Source organism: Sinocyclocheilus rhinocerous, unplaced genomic scaffold (assembly GCF_001515625.1).
Source record: "Sinocyclocheilus rhinocerous isolate Xijiao unplaced genomic scaffold, SAMN03320098_v1.1 scaffold258, whole genome shotgun sequence".
In the NCBI taxonomy this organism is placed as follows: Eukaryota; Metazoa; Chordata; class Actinopteri; order Cypriniformes; family Cyprinidae; genus Sinocyclocheilus; species Sinocyclocheilus rhinocerous.
In genome coordinates, this window is record NW_015634010.1 from 694,305 (window position 1) to 701,675 (window position 7,371).

Genomic DNA, 7,371 nt, shown 5'->3' on the forward strand with positions numbered 1-7,371 from the left:
CTCTCTCTCTCTCTCTCTCTCTCTCACACACACACACACACACACACTTCTTTCTATCATGCTGGAGACTTTCCATTGACTTCTATTGTTTTTATGCTGAGCTCATGATATTTTCTATCCCAAAACCTAACCCTCACCGAAAACTTTTCGCGTTATTAAGACATCATTTTGTATGCTAATTAAGTCATTTCCTTGATTTAGGTGGTTTCAGGTTTAACTGTATTCGAGGGGACATTTGGTTCACACTAAGTTGGCAACATCTAACCCAAACACACTAGAATATGAGACAAACGCCATTTTCTCCTGACACTCCACATGCATCGTATTCATGACTGCACACCAGGAATCATGTGCTTGACCTTCAGTTCCTAATGACATTACCTTTGGGGTCAGAGATCATCAGAGACAGGTCTATGGGGTGTCAGTAACGTTGTGCAGTGGGTCATTAATTATGATCATGCATGCTTCCTACCAGCATCGTAGTAAAGCTCAATTTCAAAACATTTGATTTTTTTTTTTTTCTGCTGTTTGTGTATTTTTGACTCCAGAGAAGCCTGAAGTCATTTGTATTGCCGTCTGTAAAGGGCAAGTTTTTTATTTGTTAAAGATTAATCATTCTGTCTTAAATCAGCGTACCTTTCAAACTCAGATAGGTAGAGTAAAACTGGATGATAAAAAATGCTATAAATGTGACTATTTAAAGTATTGTTATAAATCTAATAATGCAATGAATGTGGCATGTGTCTCTGCGCCACAAAAAAAATGGCCAACAGATGGCAGCAGTGTGCTGTCCATGGCTTAGAGTTAAAGAGGGCCTCTTTTTGAAGCGTACATGAGATGATAAAAATGCTCTGTGGTATTTGACTTTCAGCAACAGTAACTGCAAGATCTGCAATTCCTTATGTCATATAAGTTATGTTAAAATGAGCAGCTGGATGGCAGTAGAACTGAGGTGAGTTTCTTCAATATAATCATGATACAGCAAAAATAAAATTAATATTTGTGTTTTAAAGTAAAAAATATAAACAGCTGATATGATAGTGTTTTGCAGTGTTCAGTACAGATTATTTATTTCTAGTTTGCTATGCAATTTTTAAGACCTCATAAAATTTTGAAAATACATGCACAGGACCATTTAAGTAAAAAAATAAATTAATAATAATAATAATTGTATATATATATATATATATATACATACAAATTATTTTACAATAATATACGTTATGACAAAAAATATCAATCCTTTGTTATTTGTCAATTCCTTTATATTTTATTCATTCTTTTGAAGGTAATTAAAACACTATTTAAGCTTTTATAATTATTTTGCAAAAGACTATACTAAATTATGGGGTAAACGCATGCAAACATTTTAAATATCTTGACTATTTACATAATACATTTTATAATTGATATAGTACATCTAACTGTTTTAATCATTTTTGCATTTAATTAAATGGTTTTGAATTGTAAATTGGAGATAATATTTTCAAAATATTGTCATTCATACAACAATTTATCTGTAACTCAGAATGTGTTTTCCTGCTCTCATGAAAAATATCATTCTATTTTGTTCATAATAATATATAATTAGGCCATATTAAAGGGACATTTGTTTACATTTTCCTCCCTCCATGAATTTAACACATTAAATGAAGAATGAAGTCATTCTTCAAGCAGTGAAACACTGTTGTATTATTACAGCAATGTGTTTAGTCTCTGTAGGTGAAAGTGACAGAGTTTTTCAGAGGTGTTACAGTACGGCTTGTGTGCTTTGCGAGTCAGTGGGACAATAGGTCATCTGTGCCCCACACAAGAGGGTGGAGACGCCATCGCCAGGGAGACTAAAGCTTCTCACCTGATTGGCTGAATTGGGGGTTTGAATCGTTTACTTTGGACTGACTCTGTTTGTAGGATTTTGTTCTCAATTAAATGTGGAATGCAGAGTTTTTTGGGGGTGCCGGTGTGTACATGTGCCCTTTCTTTTTATTCATAAGCAAATATAAAGGTCTCTTTAGAGAGGCTTGTGGAGTGAGCGAGAGTGATATCACCTAATCCGAAGTCGTTTTAACAGTCTTTTTAGCGATCTGATTTAACTCTAGCGTTAACTCAAAGTGTTTCTGCTATAGGCGCAAATACACAAGAGACACTTTAGCACACTTTAAATCTTTTTTGTTGTTGTTTTTCTTCTCACCTTTCTTCTTCTTCTTCTTTTTTTGGCTTAGAATAACTTTAAAATGGCAGGAAAGCCTATTTCTGTATTACTGAAGTAGAGTTTATTTGGTTTGAATGTAAAAAAAGTGCATTTAACGCAAGGGACATTTAAGCTTTAATGAACCTACATTAGAACAAACACTCTTCGACAACTTTGAAATGTGTCTCTCCAGCCTTCATACGCAGGGAAAACATAAGGCTGACCAATCTTAGACGACACAAAGACGAGCTTTGTTCTGAGCATGAAAATCAGGCTGATCTAAAATAATTAATATGTCCTTGAGAAAAACAAAGGGCCCTCACAAAGCAAGAGATGGAGCTATAGAGATAGGAAAGATGGCTGATAATTGTTTTCAAGTCCTAGGCTATCTGTAAATGAGTTTGTTGTGCTGAAAACACTGTGTTTGCTGTCTTTTATACAGCTCCCAGTTTTTTTCTTTCTTTCTACTCCTTGCCTTTGTTTCTTGTCATCCCAGCTCTCATATTTACTGTCTCCCTGGCTTTCATGGAGCTCCCGCTGCAAATTCTTTTGTGTACCAGGCTTTTAACATCTTTGCCCGGCTATTTATTTCTCCTCTCTGCTTTCACCCCAGACTTTGAATCTGTGCAACAGAAGACATTTTACCTCAGCTTTTATTGGTAATTAGGCGAAGTCCTCCCTCACCCCAGTGACCCCTGCGAGATGCATCAGGATCACAGAGTAAACAAGCACAGAAGGGCCTCATGCTGCACGCACAGAGATGGTTTGTGTTCAGTGTTTATTTATTTCTTACAATGTCTCAATGTCAAAGCAAATATTCTGAAACAGTCTGCAGTATTTGCTGTAACATTTCAAAAATGAAATGCGGTCAAAATGAAAAGTGTCGATATCAAATGTTTTTTCATTAAAAATCAACATATTTTTTAGCTATATGATTTATATATTTATATAATTGTTATATTTATTATATTATGTCTATTATATATATAATAGAAACAATTTTGATTAACTATTTGCAAAACTACTAAGTTTTCTTTAATCTTTGTCACATTATAACTTAACATTCTTTCATTTGTTTTGTTTCTTGTTTTCAGTGACTTTACTATTAATTATAATAACTATTAATAAATGTGGGAAATTATAAAAAAATAAGTAGTTAGAACGTTATTCATAAAGATAAAAAAAAAACAATGTGGTAATTGTCACGAATGGAGCGTTGGGTCTGCAGCCATTGTAATAAAAGTTTAAATAAAGAGTAACAAAGCTCCATTAGACCAACAAGTTTTTTTTTTTTATATAACGCAGTTTGCATCTCCGCAGAGCTGAAAATAAGTGCTCGCAGCAGTAATGTGGTGTGAAAAGATGGCCAAGCGGTCAAAAGAAAACAGGTGACTGCTTGATAACCTTCCACGAGAGACTGGCTCATTTCATTTTAAAAATAACTGAGGTTGTTTTGCGGTCAACATTTCAATTGAATCTGAGGCGTCATCCCACGATTTTCAAACACGGAGACTGGGACGTGTTGCAAATCGTTTACAAAATGTTTCAGTGATCCAGGGTTCGCCATTAGTCTCGGTAAGGTCATGTGAGCTCTCATGTGGCCCGCCCTTCGGGTCCCCACCCCCACAATACACTCAAATTTTTCACAAAGTGGGCTCAGGGGAACAAGGTTTCCCAGACGCATCTCCAAACTTCACTCATTCTGTCAGATGAATGCTGGTTATACATAGCCCTATTTGCAATGCAAGTTTCATTAAATCCTGGAGTGCCATTACAGTTCATATTCTTAATTATACCGCAAATTTCTCTCAGGGAACTTTGTGGAGGCCACTTCTCCCCACGATCTGTCCATATGGTGTTTAATTAAAAGTTTTCTTAAAGAGTAAACTGCATTCAATTCAATTAAAACTGTAATGTCATAGCCAAATAATGGGCTCAGTCAGTGTGGAGGAAAAAGGAATATCATTTTGCATATTTGCAGCAAAAAAGTGCAGATCTTGGTTTTTTTCCGTTCTCTTTCTTAAAAAAAAAAAGAAGAAAAAGAAAAAGAAAAGAAAAAAAATCCCGGAACAAAATATGCAAGAGGCAAATATCACTAAAAACCTCCTACATGTTATCAGGCCTCAGGCCTCAGGCACTGCACATTAACATTGCTGGAGCTATTTCTAGATTCCACTCTTGGATTTCATACCATGACAAATGAAGCGTTGGAGTTTGGAATTCCTATTTATCTGCAGCGAACAGAGGCACCTCTTTGGGGGAGAAGAATGGAGGGTTTAAGAGCGAGAGACAAAAAAAAGTCAATTTTGCAGGATAAATAAAAAAATAAATGAATAGATGGCGTTGTGTTTTGGAAGGTAAACCGGCGTTATTGCGTCTGGTGAGAGGGCGGCACGGTGCCGGTGTCAAAACATTTCTATCGGGCCAGCAATGCCAGACTGTTCTCTATGCAGAGTTTAATAATGTGAGGGCAGAGACAGTCCTGAGGGCAGAGTGAGTGACCACAGAACATCTTTAAATGGGGGGAATTACAGATTGTTTTTAAGAACGCGCGGCTCCTAACAACCATCTGCTGGGACTGAGGTGTCTTCTTTTTTTAATTTGTAAAAACCTCTAAATCGTCATGGAAAGTAAAAAATAAGTTCTCGTTTCCCTCCTCCTCTCTGCCGTTCTCACATGTCTGAACAGAGGAGGCCCCTGAAGCATAAACAAAGCCCAGTGTATTTCCTCTGTGAGTGGAGGGAAATGGACTGCAGAATGTTGGCTCCGTGTAGCCCCGTGCTGATGGACCACACCCCAGTGTTCACCCCCCCTGCCCACACGACACACGCGGGTCAGGGCCACAGACTCTCACACACGAACTGATACCCCATCACTTCCAGATCAATGGATTCAAGAGAAATAATCAGTTACCGGGATCATGTGACCCACTTTATAGATGTTAAGTGGTCTACATTGATGTCAGCATGCTGTTCTGGGCAAGATATCTCAAGTCTTCACAAAGCCAATAAAGCACATGCTCAGTATAGTATAATATTAGTGAAAAAAAATCTATTTTGTATTAAGATAACGCTACCCTTTTCCATTATAAATTGTTCCTCTTTTTACTTGACAGCAGCATTTGAGCTGCATAATCTCTACAAGTTTGTGTGAAACCTGATGATAATGTTCTCCAGCATGATTTGAAACGATCCAAAGAAGAATATCTGACTGTCTGTATAAAGGAGTTACATGATCAATGTCACAAATTAGCTTATTTGAAATTTTTCTTACTCTTTTGATTATTTGTTTTACATTTTACAATCCTAAAACTTTCTGTGTATTTTCAGGTTAAAATTAGATTTTAAATCTCATATTATCGATGTGGCAACAGACTTTCGAACCCCACTGAATAATATAAAAAATATAATGCGCTTATATTAAAAAAATATTTATTATTGATTTTATTCATTTATATATTTACTTACAGCAAATGAACACCTTCACCATAGCGCTGGTGGTGGACTAATGGTTAAGGATCTGGATTTCTAACCCTAAAGCTTGATGGTTCAGACCTTAGCTGGGTTAACGCAGCAATGTTTCACTCCATATATAAATGTATATCTGCTCATCATAAATATACACATTAAAGGAGTAGTTCACTTCCAGAATATAAAAAAATTATGTAATGCGTGAAGTCGTTCTAGTGCAAGACAAGCATTTGTGGTTAAAAAGTATATACATTTACATTTTTTTTAGAAAATTACCAATCGTTTTGCTAGAGAAGACCGTTATTCCTCGGCTGGGATCTTGTAGAGCCCTTTGAAGCTGCATTGAAATGGCAATTTGGACCTTCAACCCGTTGATCCCCATTGAAATCCACGATATGGAGAAAAATCCTGGAATGTTTTCCTCAAAAACCTTAATTTCTTTTTGAATGATGAAAGAAAGACATGGACATCTATGACATGGGGGTAAGTAAATTATCAGGATTTTTATTCTGGAAGTGAACTAATCCTTTAAGTAAAAGGCACAGGGGTGGTTAGAGTTTCATTTGTGGGTCTAAGTGCTTACCTGGGCCTGTTGTGTGACAGAATCCCATATTCTGTCCAGATGATCATGCAGTATGACATATACTCCTCTCTGACTTCTTCCTGCAATTTCAAAATGGGACACATGACTCTTTGGTTTCTAAAAAAGCCAGTGCTTCTTAACCTTTTGACTTCAAGGCCCCCCACTATCCTTGGAATAACTAGAAAAATGTGTATTCTTAAAATGTATAAAAATACCAAGATTGTAATAATTTACATGACTTTACCAGGTCTTGAAATCACACTTTTAAAATCAGGCATATATCCAGGTGGCTCTTCAAAGAAAAAAAAAACATGGGGTGAGGACTCAGAGTTAAGTCTCCTTGGAAGTTTGTCTGGGACCCCCTAGTGGGCCTCAGTCCCCCTGGTAGAGAACCACTCATGTATTTCACTTTACTTTTTTTCTCCTAATTGTCAAGTTGTCACATGTATTTTGAAAGTTAATGTAATTTCTAAAATTGATTAATTACTAAATTTACTAAACTAAATATAGGCTATACTAAATATGTTACGTCTACATTTCTGATTTTTCATGAATTTTGTTCAATAATTATTTTACAGTTTGCATTTGTGCTTAAAATAGGCTGTTTCATGGAGGATTCTTGACTGAACGTTTATTTCATACTCCATTACAACGTTCACCTGACATTCATATTTATTGCATTCAGTTTTCAGCTGTCCTGTTTTTTCTTCTTCAACTGGACTCAGTTTAAGGTTCTTATCTCGACTCCTCTCTGTTTGACCGTTTCAAGTCCGCGGCACTAAGCTAAACAAGGCAGCCAAAGGCTCTTGAGATCCCAACATGTCACCGAACTTCTCATCTCCATGTACTTAGCAAGCGACCGGGAACACAGAGCTCGCGGGCACTGTGAGGGGTCGCGCGAGCGGGTGGTGCGCGTAGATGTCTGCGAGCGCGGTCCACCCTTGAACTGCTCCGAAACTCGGAGAGGGACACATTCTTCACTTTTAATTGAGTGTCAAGAGTGGTCCACAGATTAACTCTGCTCCCATCACACAGATAAAGCAATGCTTCATTATTTGTTATTGGTATTTACGGAGTGTCATCGCTCCCCACTGGCTGAAGGGATTAGAGTCCGAACGCTGGCGGTT